The sequence below is a fragment of the Pinus tabuliformis genome, chromosome 8 (assembly GCF_031772625.1).
Source record: "Pinus tabuliformis cultivar Carrire ecotype Pingquan chromosome 8, CPIR1, whole genome shotgun sequence".
Lineage (NCBI taxonomy): Eukaryota > Viridiplantae > Streptophyta > Pinopsida > Pinales > Pinaceae > Pinus > Pinus tabuliformis.
This window is the reverse complement of record NC_142294.1, coordinates 1015736137-1015763674: the sequence shown is the minus strand read 5'-3', so window position 1 is coordinate 1015763674 and position 27538 is coordinate 1015736137. Positions and strand designations below refer to the sequence as shown.

The following is a 27538-nucleotide window of genomic DNA, read 5'->3' as shown; positions in this document are numbered from 1 at the left end:
TATGCTGTAATCCTTTCAGAAGTTTAATAAAGAAAGCGATGGAATTTCTCGGATTTCTGAAGTGTTGAATGCGTTCTGGTGTCTGTTGATAACTGCTGGATTCCTGTGTATTTCACCATACAATAAGTCTCTGTAACTCTCTCTGTCAATTAGTTGTTTTGTTAAAATCCATATATGTTATCTGATTTTCAATACTAAGCAACAATGAAAAAGAATAACTTTCAGGATTTATTCACTGAGTACCCTGAGTTCAATCTGTGTTGTTTATGAATGTTTTCTTCAGCTGTAATCTAGATAAGTGTAATTCTTAATTGCTGCACTTTCAGAATACACCTTTCACAGTGGACTTTGTCACAGGAATTCAAGTTTTGCTCCTGTGCAGTGTGTTCACCTTCACCTCACCAACTTAATAGAAAATTCTTAATTGCTTTCTGTTGGTTGACATACATCACCATTTAAGCTAAGTTTGTTTGTCTAAAATACACAATAGGCCCTGCAGTTTGAACACCACCAATCCAGCGTATCAAATCATTTCACAACTCCAGACTCCATTGCCCAATGTAATTTCACTATCTAAACACTATATCATAAGACCTGAAAGAAATCCTTCAACCAAAACATAAACCAAAACCTGAGCATAATAGCTAGCCTAAAAACACCATCATAACAGAGATAAATCATAAAGAGAGGGCCCTCTCTGATCACAGTTTGGCTAGAAGCTGTGATCCAAAGATTGGTTAGTGGTTACCCCGGCCGTATTCCCTTGGGAGTCATAGGGAACAACCTGGGTGTTAACAGTGTATGCTTGATTTTTGTGCATAGATTAGTTCATGTATGATTACAAATTATTGAACCATCAATTTTTATCATGACTGTGTATTGTTGATTTGGGGTAGCATCGGATGCGCTCTAGCAATGAAGTTTGGAGGAGAGATTTGGGCACATGAGATCTCCAATACCCAGAAAGGGTGTGGACAAATTCTAAATAGATAAGAAGATATTAAAATAATTAATATTTTTAATGGAGTCCCTAAGTCTAAACTTAGGGAAAATAAAATATTAATGTGTATTAATATGAATATGTGTTAGAATGGTCCAAAAGACATGGATCAAGCCAGATCTAATCTTAGCCATTGATTAGGGACTTAATCTTGGCCGTTGATATGTCAACAAGAAAAGTATAAGAGGAGGCTTGAGGGTCACTTGGAGAACACACTAGAGTGATGAGTCATTCTATTCTATAGAGTGGGGTTTGGTAAGAGAGATAGAATTAGTGATCAGGATATGTAGCTAAGTGGAATTTGAGTACAGAGAGACAGAGAGGTAGAGATAGTGACAAGAGAGCAGCGCATTAGCCAAGGAGAGTGAGTGATGCAGAACTAGCCATGGCTCATGCAAAGCCACACAAAGGCAGCTGGGAGTTGCGCAGAACCTCAGAGAGGACATCGCTGCTAACGTAGAGGGCCAGAGGGTTGACACAGACCCATCAAGGGTGATGCAGGGCTAGCATGAGAAAAAAATGGGCTGACGCAGTCTAGAGAGAGGCTGATGCTGTGGTTTCTGGGGCAGATTTGTGTTGAGTAGCTGCCGAAATGATTATCTGGGGCTTCAGCCAAGAGATTTATCAAAGATTCAAAGGTATTACTACCAAGGAAATTCTCTTTTGGGTAGGCCAATTTCAACACCCAGATTATACTCCGATATTGCTTAATAAGAAATCCATCAGATAGCTACACTAATTTTCCCACATTGTGTTTTTCCAGGGATATTAGTCCAAAAATAATGGTGTCATATGGTGTGTTTGTTTCTGTTTCTTTTAGTTGTTGATCTATAATATGTTAAGCATTCACTAGTGTTTATTTTTAATATTTACATTGTAAAAAACTTGTTAAGGAAAATAACAAGTAGGTACGAATAAATCAAATAAAGTGCATGGAGGCTTTCTAAGTAAGTAAACTTAGAAACTTGAACATGGTATCAGAGGGTGATTGCAGATCATAGGAGAACTAAAGGAAATCATCCGAACAGAGAAATAGTAGCAAAAACCAATTGCCCCGAGGTGACAGAAGTTGTTTTTAGGAGAGCAGCAACAAGGAAGGGTGACGCAGTGCCTACGTCAACAAGAGTGAGTCAGCAATATGTAGTACAAAGGCTAAGGAGGTAAAAGGAATCCTCACACAGAACCATGCATTAGCTGGGAGGGCTAACGCAGTTGGTTGAGGAGGCTGGGTTGCTGGTGCCGAGATTACACAGAGCCTAGGAGCTCTCACCTTTAGGTTGCTGGGGTTTATAAGGTTGCGGGAATGATAAAGAGTCAAGTTGGTGAGGTATTGTAGTTAGAACAGCACTTGACAGAGCAAGTCTAGAGGAGTTTCTACGGAGGGTTTCTAACTGAGGAGCCTGGATTAGTGGTGTAGTTGCACAAGACGACTAGAGTAGGGGGCATCTCGATAGCGGTGGAAGGATTTCTAAGAGGGAAATCAGGACTCAGAGGGAGTCAAGAAGAGAACTTCTAGATGGGAAGTAGAGACTCAGAGGAGTCAAACAAAGAACTTTGAGAAGGGAAGTAGAGGAGCATCATGGCACTACATGGAATAAGAGACTAGGATAAACTAGATGGAGCGTCAAACTTCATGATTTGGAGGGCCAGAATCTTATCTGTACTGGATAGGAATTATGTCAAGAACTTCGCCTTGCAGGTAATAGCTATCCCATTCGATCCCAATGATAATGAAAAGTACGAGGAGGTGATGGCGATGACCAAGAGCGTTATACTTGATGAGCTCAAGGATCATGTAGTACCACACATAGTCGAGAAGAAAATGACATTTGAGATGTGGGAGGCTCTCAAGAAGGTGTACTAACATACTTCTATGCAGAGAAGAATGCTGATTTAGAGTCAGCTGAGATCATATCAAATGAAGAAGGGAGAACTATTTGACACCTTCCTTGGAGGACTGAATGAGATCCGAGATCAGTTGACTACTATAGAGGTGACACCAGATCAAGAGCTGATGGTGAGGACAACCTTGAAAGTTATCTTAGAAGACTGGGAGGTATTTGTCCAGTGTATACTAGGCAGAGGGACTCTCCCACCTTAGGATGAGATGTGGGAAACTCTTCACCAGGAAGAGATCGGACAACAGTTGAAGATGGGTAGCAACAGTAAGGGGATAAAAGTCAAGCAGAGGAGGAAGACTTGGCCCTAACATCTGAGGGAAAGCAGGAAAAGCGGAAGAAGAAAGATCTCCTCAAGGTCAAGTGCTTCTACTATGGGGAGCTAGGTCATTATGCAACACAGTGTTCAAGGAAGAAGAGTAAGGGAGAGTCTTCTAAGACTAAGGCAACGCCAACATGAGAAAAGAAGGAAGTTTTGACAGATGATGACTGTGCCATAAGTGCACATGCACCACTTGAGTGAATGTGTGGAGACATCGAGCTGTAGTCAGAAGGACTACAAGCGATGAGGGGAAGGATCCTCGAGGTAACTAGCCTCTTGGATTATACCTTCATATGGGAGCCCTGATGAGGAGTAGCAGGACTAGATGATGTGGGTAGAGACCGATGTGGATGGAGTAGTAGAGAGAGATATAGTGCAAGTGTCCTAAGACAGTGCGAGGTTAACAGGTTGTAATAGTGAAAGAGGCACATGAGTGTTGCACCAGTGTAGGATGGCACATAGAGGTGTGCAATGATGTGAGATGCAGGGAGTTGTTGCAGCATCATAGAGGTTAGAGAGGGAGAACTTGTTAGTGGCAGAGGGAGCTTCAACATTAGTGGGTGTCTCTAGCCCAACAGGGAGGTCAGATTGGGAGATCAGTTACTTACTTCTCAATAACTGATTTGCAGTGAAACAGTGGAATCATGATGTAACATGATGAGAGGAGGTGCACTGCGGATGTAGTGGTGGGAGAAAGCACCAGCAACAACACAGATGCAGAGGGAGCTATCGTACAAACGTTGTAGTGGTAGTGGAAAAACCATGGGTAGCAGTACATGATGCAACAGTGTAGAGGATGTTGGGTAGGAATGCCTAGCATCAGCACAGGTACCGATGTTGGATGATCCGAGTAATACTCAGTGAGGAGTATTGCTAGAGGAGAGTCCTCGCTAAGAGGGAGTGTTGATTTTGGGTAGCATCGGATGTGCGCTAGCCATGAAATTTGGTGGAGAGGTTGGGGTGCATGATATCTCCAATACCTAGAAAGGGTTTGGACAGATTCTAAATAGATCAGGAGATATTAAAATAATTAATATTTTCAATGGAGTCCCTGCATCTAAACTTAGGGAAAATAAAATATTTAAGTTTATTAATATGAAATTGTGTTATAATGGTCCAAAATACATGGATCAAGCCAGATCTAATCTTAGTTGTTGATTAGGGACTTAATCTTGGCTGTTGATATGTCAATAGGAAATGTATAAGAGGAGGCTTGAGGGTCACTTGAAGAACACATGAGAGTGACCAGTCATTCTATTCTCTACAATGGGGTTTGCTAAGAGAGATAGAATTAGTGATCAACGGATAAAGCTGAGGGGAATTTAAGTACAAAGAGACAGAGAGGCAACGATAGTGCCAGGAGAGCAGTGCAATAGCCAAGGAGAGTGACCCGGAGCTAGCCAGGGCTCACACAGGGCCACGCAAAGGCAACCGGTAGCTGCACAGAGCCTCAACTAGGTTAGCACCACCGACGCAGAGGGCTAGATGGTTGACGCAGATCCATCTGAGGTGACACAAGGCTAGTGTTGGACATAAAGGGGCTGACACAGTACAAAGAGAGGCTGATGCTACGTTTCTAGAGCAGATTTATGCTTAGTAGCTGCCGAAGGATTATCCAGGGTTTCAGCCAGGAGATTTAAAAGAAACTAAAAGGTATTATTGGCAAGGAAATTCTCTATTGGGTAGGCTAGGTTCGACACCCAGATTGTACTTTGATATTGGTTAATAAGAAAACCCTCGAATAGTTGCACCGGTTTTCCCACATTGGGTTTTTCCGAGGACATTAGTCCAAAAATAATGGTTTCATATGGTGTGTTTGTTTCTGTTTCTTTTAGTTTTTGATCTGTAATATGTTGATCATTCACTAGTGTTTATTTTTAGTATTTACATTGTAAATAACTTGTTAAGGAAAATAACATGTAGGTAGTAATAAATTACATAAAGTTCATGGAGGGTTCCTAACTAAGTAGACTTAGAAACTTCCACACGTATTAATGTGCAGTGGATATAAACATGTGGGTTTTGTAGTTGTAACATGAGAGTAGCAAACAAGGCCACCATTGAAGAAAAGAGAACACATGGCCTGAGTAGTGTCTGGATTGTTTGTTTAGAACAAATGCCAGTGTGGTGAAGATCTTGTCAAAGGATCTAGAAATCGTCGATGTTATCTCTATAGAGGAAAATTGGGCGAAGGAGACTAGTCGTGGAGTTGTACTTTGACTAGGAGAGCATGAGGTACCCACTCAACTAGATCTAGGAGTTTTCCCCTTAGCGTAAAACATTGGATATTTGCAACAGAAGAAAGTTCCCCTATAAAAACTTGCATAACTCTAATCATAGACAAAACTGATAAATGGTATCGAAGGGGGGGTGGAGAAGTGGTAATTAGTAATGGGTGGGGAGGCTCCACAATTGATTTGAGATTTCCACATATGTTACTATAACCATCAATGCCTTTCCTTGCAAACATAACCCCTTAAAGCATGGCATGCCTAGTGGCCCTCGTGAATGAGATGAGCCATAGATTTTACTACCCCATGATTGCATTAATCAAAGGGTGACCATGCGTCGAAAAGGGCACTGCAACGACTCAAGTGTTAAATATTGGCAAGCACAAAGGCCCCATGAGCCATCAATTTTTTGGACCTAAGAATCCTAAATTCCAATACGGATATGTGGTAATGGAAGGGTGCATGGCACTAGATAACCACTTATTAAAACATTTTAATTCATATGGGTAGAGTTCTTAACACTACTCAATAAGACATTTGGGCTCAGCTATAGTCTACACAACGAGAACCAAGAGAAAAGGATTGGGAAATGAAAGGGGCCATTGCTGAGTTATTATGTTGAACAGATGATGTCACCCCACACCACTTGCTCTACTAGTCCTCCTACTATGAATGCTACCTCATTTTCCACACCTTGTAATTCCCCCTACTATACCTTCCATAAGAAAAATTCAGATACCTCTACCAATTACCAGGCACATAAAACTATACACAACAAAAGAATCGTTTTACCAAGGTTGAGCAACTACATTACCTTCTTGTCCTTCAATAGTTTCTTTTGACAATCCTATAATATTCAACTCCTCTCATCCTTATGATTTCTAATGTAGCTATCACCTCTTTTTCACCTTTGTTTACCCATAATTGTTAGATTAACCATGAATTGGATACTCTTATACTTGAAGTAGGATTCAAATAAATCTTGTGGCCCATGACTTGGTTCAATTCCTTAACCTTCCCACCACTCCACACTCTACCCCATATGATCTTAGTTGGGTACATAAGGAAAGCCCTCAACTTATTATCTTCCAGCATTGTGCAATGACCTTTGGTATGATCCCTTCTTGAGATATTATTATGTGTGATGTTTCTCCTCTAGATTACACCTATCTATTACTAAAAATTTGATACCAATAGACTAGGGACATCATTTATCATGATAAATATCATTAATACCAATTGCAACATAAACGTCATACCTATGTGCTCATATCATCTTCACTTGAACCAACACACCCTCTTACTAGAAAATATCACATTAAGAAATTCAGTTGGATACAATGCATTTTTTTGTGTTTGGTTTGCCTTGTAAAACAAGATAAACTCACTAACCCGGTAACCCTTGATATGGTTTCCCTACTTCAATATTTTTCATATGTATTCACACAAAGCACAGAGTTACCACTAGCATGATTTATTAAAAATAGAATCAATTTTATTCTTGGAGCTTCCTTTACCAGTGCTCCATCCTATCACTTTGTTAATTAAGAGGCAACTAACATAGAATGCCAATTCAAAAATTTGTTTACATCAAGTTGTATCTAGCATTCATCCCCCCTGTCTGCATATCTCACTTTCATTATTCTCAAAAGGGATAATTTAGAATAACATCTAGTGATATATTACCATGCCCTTAATAAACCTACCATTAGAAATTGTTATCCCCTACCCTAGATTGAGGATTTATTGGACCACTTACAAGTGGATTGCTTCTTCACAAAGAAGGATTTTACATCTCACTACAATCAAGTTTGCATGCATGCAATAGACCCATGGAATACTAATTGGAAGACTAAATTTAGGCTATTTGAATCATTAGTCATGATATTTGGCTTGACAAATGTGAATACCATATTTATGTTATTAATCAATGTGTGTTCATGACACGCGGAGCTATGTTTGCGGTTATTTATTTTGATGATATTTTCATATTCAATAAATTTTGGGTAGAACATCTACAACATGTTTGCGACACACTTGAGCTACTACAAGAACATATAATTTAGTTGAAAGAAAAGAAATCCTATTTTTGGCAATCATCAATTACATATTTGGCATTCATACTTGATTCACATTGAGTTTGACTAGATCCCTCTCTGGTATAGCCTTTGGCATAATGGATAGTTCATTACAATTCTCATGACCTCAATAATTGCATGGGAGACATTAATTTCTATGTAAAATGTGTTTTTCTTTTTTCCAAGTTGGCCTACCCATTACACCAGTTGTCCAATCAAGAAATATTTCTTTGGGATATTGAGGCTAAGTTCCATTTTTCTATGCTAAATGATGACTTATTCTTTTATCCCATTCTCCATTTAAAGAGTACACATCAACCATTTAAAATAGAAATGGATGCCTCTCTCCCTTCCATCGAGGTTGTTGATAAATTGGGATCTCATCCCATATCATACCATTTGAAGACTCTTGTAGAGGCCAAGCTTATGTACAACACATATGAAAAGGAATTTTGCAGTTAGTGCATGAATAAAAGCAATGGTGTCATTATATTCTTTGCAAAGCAACCATACTCCATATCAATCATCATCCACTGATATTCATCAACTTGTAGACTAAGATTCAAGAGAAATTCCATCAAATGTGGGTTGCTTTCATCCAAAAGTTCCATCTTGTGATTAAATATAATAAGGGCACAACTAATAAAATGCTTGATTTGTTAAGCTAACAACCTACTCTGGTCCTACACAATCTAGAGCTTCATTGTGCCTTTTTTTATGCTTGGAAAGAAATATATGTAATACATATAGTATTTGGTTAGATATGGAAAGATTTTCAATAACTTACAATTATCAACCGAAAACCCTTTGTTGATTATGGCATTTTTTGTGGTTGGTTATATAAACTTAACTATTTGTGTGTGCCACAATATGATGATTTTATCCTTCTCACATGTGAAGCACATGCCTTTTCATGCAGGGGGCATTTTTGCATAGCTAAGACCATTCTTAATATCTGAAACCACTTCCACTAACCTTCCTTATACAAGAAATTAGAAAAATTCATTCGAGTGTGTTCATTTTATCCATAAAGCAAGCCATCAAACTATAATCATGGTTTACGTCGACCATTACATATTCGTTGTTTCCCTTCAGAATCCATTTGTATGGAATTTTGTAGTGGTATTCCTACTACTTTCAACAAACATGATGCTATTTTGGTAGTGGTAACCAATTTTTCTATGATATCTATCTTTCCTCCATATCATAGGGCTAAATTGACTACTCAAACTATAGGTCTCTTCTAACATCATATTTGACCATGCTTTGGATTACTGAGTAGAATTATTTTTTATTGAGATTCTCACTTTCTCAGTACCTTTTGGCATATTCTTTGGTCTATGCTAGGTTTTAAAATTCATTTCTCCACCACCTTTCACCCACAAATAGATGGCCATTCGCTACTTGTCTATTATATTCTATGTCAATCCCTTACAAATATTTGGATTCCTTTTTTCATATTATTATACATAATGACAATAGGGTCATGTAATCCTCTACTAGGTTCTTCCCTTTTGATGTTCATTCTAGGTTTAAGCCAATTTTTCTCTATGAGATGCCATTGTATATCACCCCTTATGGTTTTGTACATAAACAATAAGAAAATAAATCAAGATAGCATATTATATACTTTATATCTTAGCGCTATACTTAGATATTTGTTGATTTTCATGTTTCCTAGGATCACGCCAAACAAACGCATGAAAACCATTACACACAACTTTCATTCAACCATGAGATCATGAGGGCTCTTGTGGAAAATAAACACCTCAAAGGCCACCACCATAAGCTTCAACCTGAAGCTCTTTGAAGCACCTATCCTTGATGATTCAACCATAGTTTAGCATCCTAAGGATAATATTCCTAATTTTCATCGTCAAACTACTAAAGACAAAATTATTAGTTCCAATTTGACAACAATTCACCAATAGACATGCAGATCATACCTTGTAGCTTGGAAGGAACACACACCCACATAGGAAAAATGGATGACAACATGGATATTGCAAAGTAATTTTCCTCATTTGTTGGTGGAAGTAGAGGTGCATCTGGCTCTAAACAAGTAGGAATTTGGCAACCAATAATACCATTCCTCTTTTGTGGCAACTCATAATGAGGAAGGAAAAATTTATTAATGTGTTGGATGTTTCTCATTCAAACTAGCTGGGCAACTTAAAACACGGAAGGAAATATCTAAATAATGTATTATTTTTTTTTTTTCCGTGCAAAACTATTTGTAATCAAGCCAGTAAGAAAGAAAATTTCTTGTAAAAGGTGGCCTCTCCCTCATAATAGAATGGTGGTCTTCTTTCCAAGATCTTGTTATTATCTCTATGTTTTTTCATTGCCTCATGAATGACTAATATTTTTAAAATTTCAATGTAGATAAAATATGTAATTGTAAGTTACTAAGTTGCAATTTTTATAAATGAAATTTGTCTTTGGTGACTAAATACAAAATTAATATTAAAACCATAACAAATCCATGTGTGGGATAGTGGAAGGTGTCATGAAGAAGTATTAGCAGGACTGCAAAACAAATAAGCAACTGCACAATGCCAAAACTAAGTGTGGGATACTAGAGGATTCAAGAATCAAAGGAACTTAGACTTGAGGTCATAAAGAATTTCAACTTAGGGTGTTTGATGCAGGAGCATAAGCCCCAAGTTCTTCATTTTTCCTAGACCTATAGGGGTGTTGAAATTTATGAATGGAAGTAAAATCTTTTGTCTAGAATTTTGTATAAATTAGGAAATTCTCATGCAAAGGAAAGTGTCCTAGTTCTAGAAGGAATCTAGGTTTTTATAGGAATTTTGAAAAGTTGGAATTCTTTGCCATGTGACACAACCTAAAAGAGATAAACAATTGGATTGAGATGTCTTCATACTTCTAGAAGAGGGACATATGTAGGCTTTCAAGATGATTGTTAGTTATAACCTTGACAATGTAATTTAGATATTTTTCTTAATTAATAGTGTAGAGTACGAGCTCATAAGAGGCACAAAAGTAACCTACAAGAAAAGATAGGAAATATCCAATATAATATAAGGACAAAAAGGGCCTGAGAGGAATAGAGGAGAGGCTCATTACTATGTAAATTAGGTCATATTGTATAGACTGAGTTTTAATAGAGAATGTGTGAGATTATCCTCCATCATGGTGTATGCTTGATCTTTGTGTGTATATTAGTTCATGTATGATTACAAGTTATTAAATCATTTTTGTTTATTATGGCTTTGTATAAATTTGTAAATGAATATAACCAAGAGGGTTTTCACGTTGTAACATGAGAGTAGTGAGCAAAGCTAGAGTTTCAAAAGGGAGCACAAATGGCCTGAGTAGTGTTGGAATTGTTTGTTTAGACCAAGTATTGGTGCAGTGAAGACCATGCTTAAGGACTAATAAATCATGGATGTTATCCCTATAGAGGACAATTAGGTGAGGGAGACCAATTGAGGAGTTGTACTTTTACTAGGAGAGCATGAGGTAGCCAAAAAACTAGTTCAAGGATTTTTCCCCTTAGCATAAAGTGTTGAATATTCATAATGGAAGCTAAGTTCCACCCTACAAAAAGTTCCATAACTCGACTCATAGACGAAACCCACAATCAGTATCTAGGGAGGTGAAAACGTGGTAATTGGTAATGGGTGGGGAGGCCCCTCAATTGATGTGAGCTTTCTATATATGCGATCATAACCATCAGTGGATTTACTATAACATTTCACCCTTAGCTGATGGCATGCGTAGTGGCCCTCGTGAATGAGATCGGCCATAGATTTAACTACCCCATGATCGCATTAACCAAAATGTGATCATGTGTTAAGAAAGGAACAAGGGCTAAAGTGTGGAATAACGACATGCATAGAGGCCCCATGATCCATCGATTTTTTGGATCTAAGAATCCCAAAATTCAACTTGGACATTATTTAATGGAGGATCCCATGGGAGTAGATAATGAATTCTTGATAAGTGTTAAGTCACATGAGTAGAGTGCTTAACACTCATTACTAAGAGATTTAGGCTTAGGTATATTTTACACAACCAAAACTATGAGAAAAGGATTGGGACATGAAAGAGGCAAATGTTGAGTTATTTTTTAACCAACTGATGTCACCACTTCATCACTTGTTTGACTAGTCCTCCTATTATGACCATGTTTCACACCTCATAATACCCTCTGTTATACCTTCCATAAGACTAATTCACATACGTCTACAAATTTCCAAGCACTTAAAAATAAATGCAGCAATAAGAACCTTTTTACCAAGTTTAAGAATCCAGATTTCCCTCCCTTGCTTGTAGTTTTTTATCTTGACAATCCTATTGTATTGAACCCATCTCTCATCATTATGAATACCAATTTAGTTGACCCCTCTCTTGCACCTATGTTTACCAATTTTTTTTAGATAAACCATTAATTGGCTACTCTTATACTCGAAAGTAGGATTCAAAGAAATCTTGTGGCCCATGACTTGGTTCAATTCCTTAACTTTCTCACCACTCCACACTCTACCACATATCAACTTAGTTGGGTACAAAAGCAAAGCCCTCAACTGATTTTATTTAAACAATTTTCAATGACCTTTAGTATTTTCCCTTCCTGAGATATTTTGGTGTGTCACGTTTCTCCTCTCGATTGTTTCTACCTATTACTCAAAATTCCATATCAATAGTCTAGGTACATTGTTTCTCATGCTAAATATAATTAATACCACTTGCAACATGAAGATCATACCTATGTGCTCATATCATATTTTCTTGAACCATGACACCCTCTTACTGGAAAATATCACATTAAGAAAGTCAGTTCAATACAATGAATTTCCTTTTGTTTGGTTTTCCTTGTAAAACTAGATAAAATCGCTCACATGGTAACCCTTGATATGGTTCCCATACTTCAACAATTTTCATATGTATTCACAAAAATCACGAGTCTACCCCTATCATGCTCTATTAAACACATAATGCATCTGATTCTTGGTGCTTCTTTTCCCAATGCCCCATCCTATCACTTTGCTAATTAAGAGGCAACTAACATAGAATGCCAATTCACACAAACATTCACATAAAGCCATATCCAACCTTCATCCTCCCTATGTGCATCTCTCAATTTCATTATTCTCAAAATGGATAATTCATAATAGCATCTAGTGAGAGACTATTATGCCCTTAGTAAAACTTCCATTAAAAATTGTTATCCCCTGCCCCAGATTGAGGATTTTTTGGACCACTTATAAGGGGCTTTCTTATTCAGAAAGATGGATTTGACATCCTACCATCCAGTTTGCATGGATTGAGTAGTTCCATGGAAAATTAATTTGAAGACAAAATTTATATTATTTGAATTGTTAGTCATGCCATTTGGGTTGACAAATGTGCTGACCACATTTATGAGATTAATCAATGACATGTTTAGGCCACTCCAGGGTAAGTTTTTGGTCATTTATCTTGACGATATTTCAGTATTTAGTAACTTTTAGGTAGGACCTCTAGAACATGTTTGCAACACACTTGAGATACTACAAGCACATGAAATTTAGTTAAAAAAATAGAAATCCTATTTTTGGCACTCATCAATTCAATATTTGAAATTCATACTTGATTTAGATTTAGTTTGACTAGATCACTCTCTAGTATAGGGTTTGGCATGATGGTCAGTGCCTTCTAATTATCATGACCTCAATAATTTCATGGGAGTTATTAAGTTATATGGAAAGTTTGTTTCTCATTTTTCCTTGTTGGCCTACCCATTACACTAGTTGTCCAATCAGGAAACAATTCTTTGGGATATTGAGGCTAAGTGCTATTTTTATAAGAAAAATGATGACTTATCATTTTCTCCCATTCTCGATATGTGGAATACACATCAGCAATTTGAAATAGAAACTAATGCCTCTCACTTTTATATCGAGGTTGTTCTTAAATAGGGAGCTCACCCCATAGCATACCATTTCAAGACTCTTGCATGCTCCAAGATAATGTACAACACCTATGAAAATGAATTATGTAGCTTAGTGCAAGCACTAAAGTAATGGTGACATTATACTCTTTGTAAAGAAACTGTACTCCATATCGATCATCATCAATTTATATTCATGAACTTGTACACACATATTCAAGAGAAATTCCATCTGATATGGATTGCTTTCATTCAACAGTTCCATCTTGTGATTAAATATAGTAAAAGTACAACTAAGAAAATGGTTGATTTGTTAATTTGACCACCTACATAGGTCCTACACAATGTAGAGGTCCATTGTACCTCTTTTGATGCTTATAAATACATCTATGTAACACGTCTAGTACTTGGTCATATATGGGAAGCTTTATAACAACCTAATAATCAACCAAAATCCCTTTCCTGATTATGGAATTTGTAAGGGTTCATTATATAAACTTAACTAATTTCTTGTGCCACAATATGATGATTTTCTCCTTATATGTGAAGCATGCACCTCTTCATGCAAGGGGAATTTTTTCATAGCTAAGACCATTCTCAATCTCCAACACAACTTCCACTAACCTGCCTTACCCGAGAAAGTAGAAAAAATAATTCGAGTATGTTCATTGCATTCATAAAGAAATCCATCAAACTATAAGCATGGTTTACACCGACCTTTACATATTCCATGTTTCCCTTCAGAATCCATTTGTATGGAATTTTTGAGTGGTATTCCTGCTACTTTTCACAAACATGATGCTATTTCAGTAGTGGTATGCAATTTTTATATGATGGCTATCTTTCTTCCCTATCATAAGGATAAATTGACTACTTAGGCTGTATATCTCTTTTTACATCGTATTTGGCCATGCTTTGGATTATTGAGTAGCATTATTTTTTATTGGGATTATCACTTTCTCAGTAAGTTTTGGCAGACTCTTTGGTCTATGCTAGGTTTTCAACTTCGTTTCTCCACCAAATTTCACCCACAAATAGATGGCCATTCCCAAGTTTTCTATCATAATCTAGGTCACTTCGTTACAAATATTTGGATTCTCATTTTCACATTATCCAACATAATGACAATTGGGCCATCCAATACTCTACTAGGTTTTTCCCTTTCAATGTTTATTTTGGGCTGAAGCAAAGGTTTCTCTATGAGATGCCATTGTATATAACCCCTATGGTTCTGTATATAAACAATAAGAAAATAAATCAACTTAGTGTATTATATACTCCATATCTTAGCGCCATACATAGATATTTGTTGCTTTTCATGCTTCCTAGGATCATGCTGAACAAAGGCACAATAAACATCACACACCCATGTCATTCAACCATGAGATCATGTAGGGCTCTTGTTTAAAAGAAACACCTACAAGGCCAACACCACAAGTTATGATCTGAAGCTTTTTGAACCACGTATCCTTGATGAATTAACTATAGTTTAGCATCCTAAGGACAATATTCCTAATTTTTAGCCTCACCCTGCTAAAAGATACAATCATTAAATCTAGTTTGACCACATTTCACAAACAAACATGAATATCATACCTTGAAGCTTGGAAGGGATAAACACCGACATAGGAAAAATGGATGACTACATGGACATTTCAGTGTAATTTTCCTCATTTGGTGGTTGAAGTAGGGGCACTTCTAGCTCTAAACAGGTAGGAATTGGGCAACCAATAATAAAATTCTTCTTTTGTAGAAACTCATAATGAAGAAGGAAACATCTATTAATGTGTTGGATGTTTCTCATGCAAATTAGTTGGGCAACTTAAAATAATAAAAGAAATATCTAAATAATGTTTTGTTGTTTCCATGCAAAACTATTTGTAATGAAATTAATAAAAAAGAAATTTGTTGGTCTTGTTTTCACAATCTTATTATTTATCTCTATGTTTTTTCATTGTCTCATGTATGATTAATAAGTTTCAAATTTGTATGTAAATAAAATATATAAGTGCAAGTTACTAGGTTGGAATTTTTATAAATGCAATTTGTCTTTGGTGATTAAATACAAAATGAATAGTAAAATAAAATTGCTTTTATGTTTAAACTATCTCGTATTTTAATGAGAGATTTTAGAGTATAGATAGAATATGATAATTAACACTCAAATTTAAAGCTTTTGTAGTGAGAGATTTAAACCATAGATAAATAATAGAGTAGAATATCAAACATACATTGAAATTGTCCTTGTTTTAGGAAAAAAATGTGGATTAGAAGAATTGAATAAAAATGTGGATTAAAAGAATTGAATAAATATAATTTATAGTGGTTTTTATAGAATATCCCAGGTGGTTTTACATGAGAAAATTAAATTACAATTTTTAATGCCATACGTAGAATGATTTGACTTGTTTATGATTTTTATATGTGATCATTGGATAGATTACCTATTTTACTAAAACCATATTTTTTTTATGAAAACTAAAAAATGGAATCATTGTATTATTATATTATATTGATTTCTCCACTAGTAAATTATTTATGTTTGTTTCATTAAATTTTCGAATGCATAAAATTTGTTTTTGACATTACGTGCATACAATATAGTCATTTTTTATAAAATGAAACTTTTTGAAGATATTGGCTTTAGAAGTTTTTTAAGAAATATGGGAAAGTGGAGACTATATTTTGTGATGCTTCTCTAAGATTTTTGCAACCAACGAATGGAAAACGCCAAATGAAATTGAAAAAATGTAAAATTCAAGCACAACAAAGCAAAAAATAGGTTCTTTTTGTTTATTATTTAATTTTAGTTGACCAAAAAAAGTTAATATAAAGCATAAAATAGCTCAAATTAGGTGAATAAAAATGATCAAAGTTTTGTGACTTCCTTTTTCAAGTATTCAGTTTTTGTAGAAGGAAAGTTATGGTTGAGAAATGTTAACTGTATGTGCCACCAAGGTGATAAACTCGACATTGAAGTTGATGAGTTGTGTATGCTAATGAAGGAATTTCATAAGGAGGGGAAAGTGAAATAAGGAATATAATCATGTGGGGAATTGAAAATCAAAGTATAGAAGTTGGGACAAATAAAGAAATCAATACAAATAAATAATAAGTGGAGGATATTGTGTTGGAAAAGTTTAGTCTCGAACAAAAATGGATGAAGGTGTTCAATTAAATACATCAATAACAAATAAATAACAAGTGTAGCTTTGAAAAAAATGGATGAAGGTGTTCACAATAAAGCTTGTGGACAGTGGCAAAATAATGTGTGGGATAGTGGAAGGTGTCATGAAGTAGTAGTAGGACTACACAAAAACCAAGCAAGTGCACAACGCAAAAACCAAGTGCAGGATACAAGATGGTTCAACAATGAAAGGAACTTGGATAGGTCATAAAGGTTTTCAAATTAGGGTGTTTGATGTAGGAGCATAAGACCCAAGTTTTTCTTTTTTCCTAGAAATATAGGGGTCTTGAAATTTATGAATGGAAGTGAAATCCCATGTCCACATTTTTTTATAAATGACGAAATTCTAATGCAAAGGAAAGTTTCCTAGTTCTTGAGGGAATCTAGGTTTTTATAGGAATTTTTATGAGTTGGCATTCTTTGCCATGTGACACAACGTAAAAGAGATAAGCAATTGGCTTGAGATGTCTTGGGACTTCTAGAAGAGGGAGATATGTAGGTTTTCAAGAGGATTGTTAGTTATATCCTCCATAATGTAATTTAGATATTTTTCTTAGTTAACAGTGTAGAGTACGAACTCGTAAGAGGCACAAAAGTGACCTAGAAGAAAAGGGAGGAAATATATAATATAATCTAAGGCCAAAGAAGGTCTGAGAGGAATAGAGGAGAGACTCATTACTATGCAAATTAGGCAATATTATATAGACCCATTTTAATAGAAAATGTGTCATATTATCCTCCATCATGGTGTATGCTTGATCTTTTTGCATATATGAGTTAATGTATCATTACAAGTTATTGAACCATCTATGTTTATCATGGTTGTGTATAAATTTGTAAATGAATATAACCATCAGGGTTTTCGAGTTGTAACATGAGAGTAGTGACGAAGGCTAGAGTTGCAAAAGAGAGCACAAGTGGCCTGAGTAGTGTTGGGATTGTTTTTCAGACCAAGTATTGGTGCGGTGAAGACCATGCTTAAGGACAGAGAAATCATCGATGTTATCCCTACAGAGGAATGTTGGGTGAGGGAGACTAGTCAAGGAGTTGTAATTCTACTAGGACAGCATGAGGTAGCCCTAGAACTAGATCAAGGAGTTTTCCCCTTAGCATAAAGTATTCAATATCTGGAATGGAAGCTAAGTTCCAACCTACACAAAATTCCATAACTCAACTCATAGACAAAACCAACAAGTGTTATCGAGGGGGGATGAAAAGGTGGGAATTGGTAATGGACATGGATGGTCCACAATTGATGTGAGCTTTCCACATAGGCCACTATAACCACCACTGGATTTATTTGCAACATTCAACCCTTAGCTGATGGCATTCCTAGTGTCCCTCGTGAATGAGATGGGCCATAGATTTGACTACCCCACGATTGAATTAATCAAAAGGTGATCATTTGTTAAGAAAGGAACAAGGGCTAAAGTGTTGAATATCAGGAGCATAGAGGCCCCATGAGCCATCAATTGTTTGGATCTAAGAATCCCAAAGTTCAATGTGGACATGATTTAATGGAGGATCCCATGGGAGTAGGTAACGAATTCTTGATAAGTGTTAAGTCATATGAGTCACGTGCTTAGCACTCATTAGTAAGAGATTTAGCCTCAGGTATATTCTACACAACCAAGAATATACCTGAGTTGGCATCATACGCACAAGCTAGGCTTGTTGGGATTATCCCTCTTCGTATAGCCAATGGGTGAGGAGGCTTGGGGGCATGATATCCTTACCTTTGGTAAGTCAGATATGTTTCTGAAGTTAGGATTATGATGCAGGTGTCCTACCACATGAATATTGAGGGTCATTTCTAGGAATATCAATAGGCGATACGATGGGATGAGTAGTAGCTCCCTTATATTATCCTATTGCTCAATATGGGGTCGTATTAGTACTCCACCATGACATTCCGGGTTTAGTAGTAGCTCCCCGATGTGATTCTAGGTTGAAATGTGCTCACTGAGGATATGATCTCCAAGGATGATACACTGATAGATAGTCCAGGTAGTAGCCCAATGACTGAGATGCACACTTGTAACTAAGAATTTTCAAACCAAACGCATGCACAGAGTGGTCGAGGATGTGTTTGGGAAGTCTCAGAAAATGCACATAGTATCTTTGGGTGCGTTTGGGAGGCTAAGGCTTCTGCAGTCTAGTTTGGTCCCCAGACACAGTGATTGCATTCTCCAGGGAGTGTCGAGATCAGCCTCATAAGCATGCACATAGAGTCTTAGTGTGCGTCTAGGGCTATAATATGAAATATCAGTATTCTGAATATTCTTCTCAATGACAAATGTATTCAGTTGTTGACTACAATCAATTATAGTGCATTACATTCCTCAGAATTAGGGATTTGAGTATAAGCATGTTTAAGGTCATGTCATAGATGTTATAGTTCCTTTGTTGCGTTGACGAAGATTTGGATGATTGTACTTTCTTTTTCTGAATCATTTCATGACGATCTAAGAAAAAGAAGAATTTGTAAGTGTTTTCCTCGTGGTGGGTTTTTCCCTATTCTTCGACCTATCTTGGTGTCTTTATGTGTGCACGATTTTCTTCTATTCTTCCTTTATGTTGCGTTGCATTGACGATGATGATATTTTTATTTCTACATAGTTGCATATCATGATGAATAATTATGTAAATATGAATAATGTTATAATGTTATGGGCTGAAGTTAATGTGTTAACGAAGAAATGAAATTATTAAAGAAAAGAACAATGTATCCCTATGAAAAAATTAGAATAGCCACTACCCATCAGACATTAAATTGTATTTGATGTTACTAAAATTTCAATGATGTAATGATACTTATTAAAATTCTAATGAAGTAATTCTACTTATTGAAAAGAAAAATAAAATAATATAAATAATAAAAAAAGTTAAAATGGAAAACATATGAGGTAGGAGCATGGACTTGCATGCAGCTTTTGTGAAATGTTTGGAAATCACACTAAATCATTGGCATAGATTTCGACTTCCAAAGTTGCCACTTGTTGGATCCCTAGTTGATACTATGTTTTTGGAGGCTATGATCATGAAGTCCTTTATCTCTCCTCAAGAAAAAACATTTCAACCTTAGCATAACCAAATTCATTCTCCTCCCAGTTCTAACAAACCTTTATAAGAAAATGCACAAGAATGAGCCTACTATATAGCTCTCTATAGACCTCCATCGATATGATGTTGATATGAAGCCATTAATGTGGTTTCAATGTATCTACAATGTTGAAATCCGTTAGACAGTGTAAAGCAACGATGCTGAAACTGTTGAAATATTCATTACTAATCTAAGAGGTGAGATAGGTGAAATCCATTGATGCATTGACTAGTAAATTTTTGTCAAAAGGGAAATGCCACTGCAAGTCTACCTAAATCTACAAATTCAACAACTAAAATAGGTGGGGTGGTGGGGATGCATATCAAAGCTTGACGTTCAGAGAGGAATACCAAAACTTTGAGTAAGGTAATTATAATATATTTGAATTTTATATGCATATTTATTGTTTTTGGATTCCACACAATATTGTGGACAAGTATGATTAATTTGTTTATTTTTCAATTGATATTCATAATGGTTTTGTTAAACCACACAAATCTGTAAGAAGAAATAGATATCCTACCATAATGTTTCAGATGATGACATCAAACAACAATCAAACTGTAGCCTCAGAATATATGCCTTCAACATTATTATGATATTAATATTACATTGGCGAAGGAAGAAATCACAAATAAAAGCAAGAGAAACATGATGCACCCATTTTAGAGTAGAAGGCTAGACACTAGTTTGTGAATTCCTATGGATCATATACTCACATTAAAGATAAGGGAAACCATTTTAGCAAGTCACTTATAAAGGTTGCAAAGAAGACTCATTAGCTTGGGTGATGGCATGTAGCTTGGAAGGTCATAAAGAATAAAACCATTAGGCTAGTTAGGTAAGATTTTGATGTTAACAACAAAGAAACAATTCTCATTTTGATTCGAAAAAAGCTATAATTATCGATAAAGAATATTTTTTCACTCATTCCATTAATAAGATATTTCTTGTTCAAACAAAGGAAATTGTAAAAGCTTAAATTAAACATGTTTCTTTTAGAAAAACCTCTTTTCAATTTTTTCGAAAAAAATCAAGAAATCCCTTTCAATCCTTTCCACTCACAAGGTTCAATGAAATATTTTCAAATGAAGAATTGCTTGTATACCGAATTGACCTAGCCAATTTTATATGGAATATCAATATGCAGTGAATACAAATAATTCTTTCATGAAAAGCGTCATTGCAAGTACAATGACATTTACATTACAAGTATAGAACTAAGATTCTAGGGCTTACCATTAAAGAGAAATGACACCTAATTCCATCCTTATATTCTGCATGATTATGCTAGGGTATTCTACTAGTATCGATAAGAGATAAAAGTGAAGGTGGAAGGAAAAAAGGTAGTTGCTACAGTCTCAAGAGAAGTCAGTGAAGTAGTTTCATACGCAAGAGGAACAAAAGAGCTAGGTACTTGTTACTCTGTCCAATAGATTAGAGAATCACAAAGAGAGGTGCAAATATGGAGGCATTGCATGTCAAGTGCACTGGATCCTTTTTGTTAGTCATCTGATTAATCATAAAGAGAGGCACCCTTTTTAAAATAATAGAAGATAAAAAATGTGAATTTGTTTTAGGGGGACTCATGATTGGTCAAGCCATAGGTCCATATCTAGGCGAGTGAACAAGAGGATTCATTCATGATCTGACATGTTCCTAATGAACCAAGTGATCTCTCATTCCCTTACCTCGCGTGCATCATTGAATGTATGAGAATCACTGAGCACCAATAGTTGTCACATAAATGATAAATTCATAAGCAAACTCTATAGGTAAATTCCTCTTTTTGGGATTCTCTTGCAACTAAATAAGTGATGAAGTAATAATTAGGGAATAAGCTTCTCGGGAAAAGAAACATGCAATTATCTACATTGAAATTCCGCCTACAACCAATTTTCCATTCCACTTGTCCACTCCCATTTGTCTCTCAGTGAACATTATAATATAGACACTTCCCATCAAACATTAAATCACATTTGATGTTATTGCAATTATCATGAAGTAATACTACTTCTTGAAAAAAGAAAATTAATTTGGAAAACATATGAGATAAAAACACGGGCTTGGATGCCACTTATGTGCACCATTTGGAAATCACACTAAATCATTAGCATATGTTTCGACTTCCAATGTTGCCTCTTGTTGGATCCCTTGTTGATAGTATGTGTGTGGAGGCAATGCCTATGAAGTCCTTTATCTTTGCTGTAGCAAAACTTTTCAGCCTTAGCAAGGGAAAAATTCATCCTCCTCCTAGTTCCAACAACCCCTTCTAAGGATATGTAGAACAATGAGCCCGTTACATAACTCTCTATAGGCCTTTGTCGATATGTTGTCGAGATGAAACCATTAATGAGTTGTCAATGTATCTACAATGTTGAAATCCCCTAGCTAGTGTAAATCAATGTCACTTAAACTAGTGAAATTTTCATAACTAGTATAAGAGGTGAGATAGAGGCACACCATTAATGTATTTACTCATAAATTCCTATCTAACAGAAAGGCCACTGCAAGTCTACCTAAAATTACAGATTCAACAACTCAAATAGGTGGGGATGCATATCAAAGCTTGACATTCAGAGAGGAATACCAAAACTTAGAGTAAGGTAATTATAATTATATTTTATTTTTGTATGCATATTTTTTTATTTTAGATTCCACACAATCTTGTGAACAAGTATGATGATTTTCTTTATTTTTTAATTGATATCAATAATGTTTTTGTTAAACCACACAAGTTTGTAGGAACCGACAAATCTCCTACCATTCTGTGTTTCAAATGATGACATCGAAGCAATAATCAAACTATGGCCTGAGAATATATGTCTTCAACCTGATTCTGATATTAATTAAAATTACATTGGCTAAGGAAGCACACATAAAGAAAAGCGAGAGAAACATGATGCACCCATTGTAGAGTAGAAGTATACACATCAGTTTATGAATCCATATGGATCGTATACCCACATTAAAGATAAGGGAAACCATTTTAGCAAGTCACTTAGGAAGGTTACTAAGAAAACGCATTAGCTTAGGTGGTGGCAAGTAGCTTGGAATCTCATATAGAATAAAACCATTACGCTATTTTGGTAAGAATTTAACATCAAAAGCAAAGAAAAAATTATCATAAAGATCCAAATGGAGCTACAATTCTCATTAAAGAAGGTTTTTTCACTCATTCCTTTAATAATATATTCCTCGTTCAAATAAAGGAAGTTATAAAAGCTTAAGTTAAACATGTTTCTTATAGAAAAGGCATCTTTTCAAATTTTTTGAAAAAAACTCAAAAAATCTCTTTCAATCCTTTCCACTCACAAGCTTCAATGAAATATTTTCAAATGAATAATTTCTTGTATACAGAATTTACCTAGCAACTTTTATTTTGAAGGGCATACAAATAATTCTTTCATCAAAAGTGTCCTTGCAAGTACAATAATAATTACATTGAAAGCATAAAACTAATATGGTGGAGCTTACCATTAAAGAGAAATGAAACCTAATTCCATACTTATATTATGTAGGATTGTGCTACAGTATTCTGGTAGCACCGGTGAGAGAAAAACGTCAAGGTGGAAGGAACAAAGGTAGTTGATGCAGCCTCAGGATAAGTCAGTGAAGTAGTTCCATACGCAAGAGTAGGAGAAGAGCTAGGTACAACTCGTTACCCTGTTAGGAGAAGAGCTAGGTACAACTCGTTACCCTGTTCAAGAGATCGGAGAATAACATAGAGAGGTGCAACTCTTTGAAGTATTGGAAGTCAAGTGTACTTCATCATTTTGGTTATTCATCTGATTAATCATAAAGAGGCACCATTCTTGAGCAATTAGCGGATAGAAAATGTGAATTTGTGCCAGGGGGCTAATGATAGTCCGAGTCATAGGCCCATATATGGGTGAGTAAACGCAGGATTCATTCATGCTCCGACATGTTCCCAATGAACCAGGTGATCTATCATCCACTTACCCTCGCGCGTATCATTCACTCTAGGACAAGCAAACTCTACAAGGAAAGTCCTCCTTTTTTATGCTTCTGCAAATAAATAAGCGATGAAGCAGTAATCAGGGAATAAGCTTCTAACAGGAAGCAACATGAACTTCCGCCTACAAGCAATTTTCCATTCCACTTGTCCACTCCCACATGTCTCTTAGTGAACATTATAATATAGTTGTTTCCCATCAAACATTAAGTCGTATTTGGTGGAATTTGATAATGCTACTAATAAAGTATCACAACCTACTTGCAACTAAATAAGCGATGAAGCCATAATCAGGGAATAAGCTTCTAAGAAGAAGCAACATGAAACTCTGCCTACAAGCAATTTTCTATTCCACTTGTCCACTCCCAAATGTCTGTTAATGAACATTATAATATAGTTGTCTGTTAATGTCTGTTAAATTGCATTTGATGGCATTTGATGTTATTGAAATCACAATGAAGTAATGCTACTAATAAAGTATCGCAATCTACTTGCATTTGCATAATTACTCATAAAAAGTTTTCATTTTAAATTTAGTTTTTTTGGAAAATGTTTTTTTAAATATATTTAATTTTTAAAATGTTTGAAGTTTAATAATATTTAGATTTTCATATATATATATATAGATATATAAAGCTGTGATGCAAAGGCATTTAAATTGTCAAAATCACCTAGAGAACACACTTTGGGCTACACTATCCACTAAAATGGCTTGATTTTTATGAGTTTATGAACCAGTAACTTTCTCATTCTAGATTTCGTTAACAATACCTCATTACTCACACACATAAATATATATGAACCATTGAGAAAATGATAAGACTTACGTCCACATATTTTCAAAGTTAGCAAAACTAAAGTATATCATAAATATATAAATATTATAAGTATTTTCTGCACTCTACTAATGAATATAAGGGAGATGTTTGTCTTAATATAAAAGAGATTTTGTAGAATCTATAAAACAAAGCATTATATGAAAAATAATAACATTAAATCTAATATTGATTCAATTGAAAAAAAATAAACATATAAAGCTATTAAAATATTATAATTTTTTTATTAATATATTACATATATATATTTTTTAAAAGAGTCGTATTTTCATTAAAATAAATTTAAATAATAATGATAACATATAAACTTAAATAATTATAAAGATTCATATTTTCGAAAATATAATTCTTAAATCAATAAAATAATAATAAATTTAGATACTAAATATGAGTTACAAATTAACATGCAGAAAACATATTGAAATTCAAAATTTACAATAACTTTCTTTTCTCACACACACAACAATACAAAATAAAAGTAAAATGATTATAAACATTTACGCATATGTATGACTAGCACAACTAAAATAATAAATGTGCTTGTTATATGTTAATAGGCCTATATCAATTACATGCACAACCACATTAGTAAATGTAGTTGAAATATGTCGATAGATGTTAATGGTATATATTCAATATCAAAATTAACAATAATACTAATAATAATATAAAAGGAAATATAATACTACAAAATATTATTAACATTATTATATTGTGATAGAATTAATAAATAAATAAAAATATTTTTTTCCACTAGAAAAATCCGTAATTTTTCATTATATATATAGAAAAATTACATATTGTAGATGCTGTAGCATATGCTATAACTGAGTCACCACGGACTGCCACAAAATTTTGTACTAATATTTGTCCAGATACACCACGCAGGGCGATCTGTCATAATTATCATTGTAAATTTCCTTTCTTTTATGCCTATATAAGTCTGAATAAGAGCCACGCAGGGCCTGTTCAGAATATGTAACTATATATATAAGCCTATATACATTACAAAAATTTATGTTTTTACAGTATTTTGCAAAATAACAGCGAAAAATTCAGGGACTAATGTCCCTCTGATATTGCTGGTCTATGTATGGCCGATGAAAATAGCGGTATTCATCTGTCCCCCTTTGCTCATGTATCAACCACTCTCCTCTGGGTAATGTCGTGGCCTCCTTGGATAGTTGGTCAGCACTGTAGTTATGCTCCCTGTAGATATGTTTGCAAGAGATATTGTTAAATTCAGCCTTGAACATATTAACTTCATTCAAAATGTTACTGAGTGTGTGTATGTGACATGCAGTAATGCCATTGAACCAGTCTATGATGATCTTTGAGTCCCCAAAGATGTTTAAATTGATGCAATGATGCCCCAGAGAGAAATGAAGTAAATGACGGAGGGTAATGAGTTCCGCAAAGTTATTTGTTCCCTCTCCTAATCCCATCTTGACCTTGTAGAAATGTTGTTCATTAATGTATAAAAAGAAACCTCCCCCACAGCCCCGCTGATTTGCAGCGCCATCAAAGAATGCCCAAGGGGTGCTTTTGTCAATGATTGGCGGGGCATGTGTTTTGCGTTCTCTGGGTGGCGGTGGGTTAGGCAGTTCGTTATATGCAGAGATTATACCCGCCATGATGTGAGGCTAGTTCGCTGGTCTGTTTTCAAATATGTAACGATTGTGGGCCAGCCAGGTGTACCAACTGACAATCAGAGGAAGGGACTGTAATTTTGATCCCTTATGACGAGAAGACCAGTCATCCCAGGCAGTACCAAGGTTGATGCCTGCCCACTGCCCAGTAAATCGAATAGAGTGGGATAAATCTTGCCATACAGAGTGTATGGTGCTGCAATGTAAGAAAAGGTGCTCGGTCGATTCAGATGCACATTTGCATAATATACACCAGGTTGGGCCGAAAAAGGATCAGTGGAGGAGGCGATCCCCCGTGGGTACTTTATCTCTGAGGATGCATCAGAAGAATAATCTAATGCACATCGGTGCAGTGAGTTTTCATATGTTTCTCCACCAGCTTTTAACCTATTCAGGTCTTTTGTGTTGGATCAAGGAAATATATCCAGACTCTGGAGAGTATCTGCCATTCTCCACCTGGCTCCATATAAGTTCGTCTGGTCCTTCTTTAATCCTGATGTGAGATTCAGTAAGCGCTGATATGTAGTCCTGCCATTCCTGATGCCAGCGAGGGGGTAGACCTAGAAGACGAGCAGATTTCCATGCTTGTGAGAAAATACCTGTGTTTTGTGGATCAGCAATGTGTGAAATAACCCTGATCTCGTGAGAGTGGAGATACTGAATGAGGTCTCTAGAGAGCAGATGTCTTCCTCCACCTCCAGTCCATGGGTCTATGCCAATCTGAGCTAGGGATCCATCGTTAATTCTCCACACCAGATTGTCTCGAATGTGTGGGAGGGAGTGAAGAAATGCCTTCCACACCGATGAGTTTCCTGTCATCGGCCACCTAGGCAGACAAACCCATTCCATGATGTTTTGTGGGCAGATGTATTTATGATATGTAATGTGGGTCCATAAGTTCTGACCGGTCGACAGGGTCCATCCCATTTTTGCAACGAGGGCTTGTGCAAATAGTGGGAGATCTTTTAAACCGCATCCACCCCACTTCTTTGGCAGTGCAATCTTTTTCCAAATAATCCAGAAAAAGATTCTTTTGTCTTGATTCCCATTCCATAGATATCAATTGCACAGCTACTGCAAACAGGATAGGATATTCCTGGTGATCCATGCTAGTGCCATCCAGAATACTGGTGTAGCTTCCAGAACTAATTTGTTGAGGACAAGTCTGCCCACACTGGATAAATATCTATGACTCCAGGTGGACAGTCTCTTCTCTAGCTTATTGACAAGCTAGATCCAATCAGAAACCCTTTGACAGGTAGGTTTTAGACAAAAGCCGAGATATTTTAGACCTCTATCCAAGGGGTGAATGCAATAAGGAAAAAGCTGATGGGAAAAATGGGATTCATGGATGGAAGT

At 35.8% G+C, this 27538-nt stretch overlaps 1 pseudogene; it reads right to left on the bottom strand.

Annotated features, from left to right (window-relative positions):
- The window catches only part of LOC149238841 (type I inositol polyphosphate 5-phosphatase 4-like), an 89333-nt pseudogene extending 63169 nt beyond the window's left edge, over positions 1-26164 (bottom strand).
- Positions 26165-27538: the final 1374 nt, after the last annotated feature.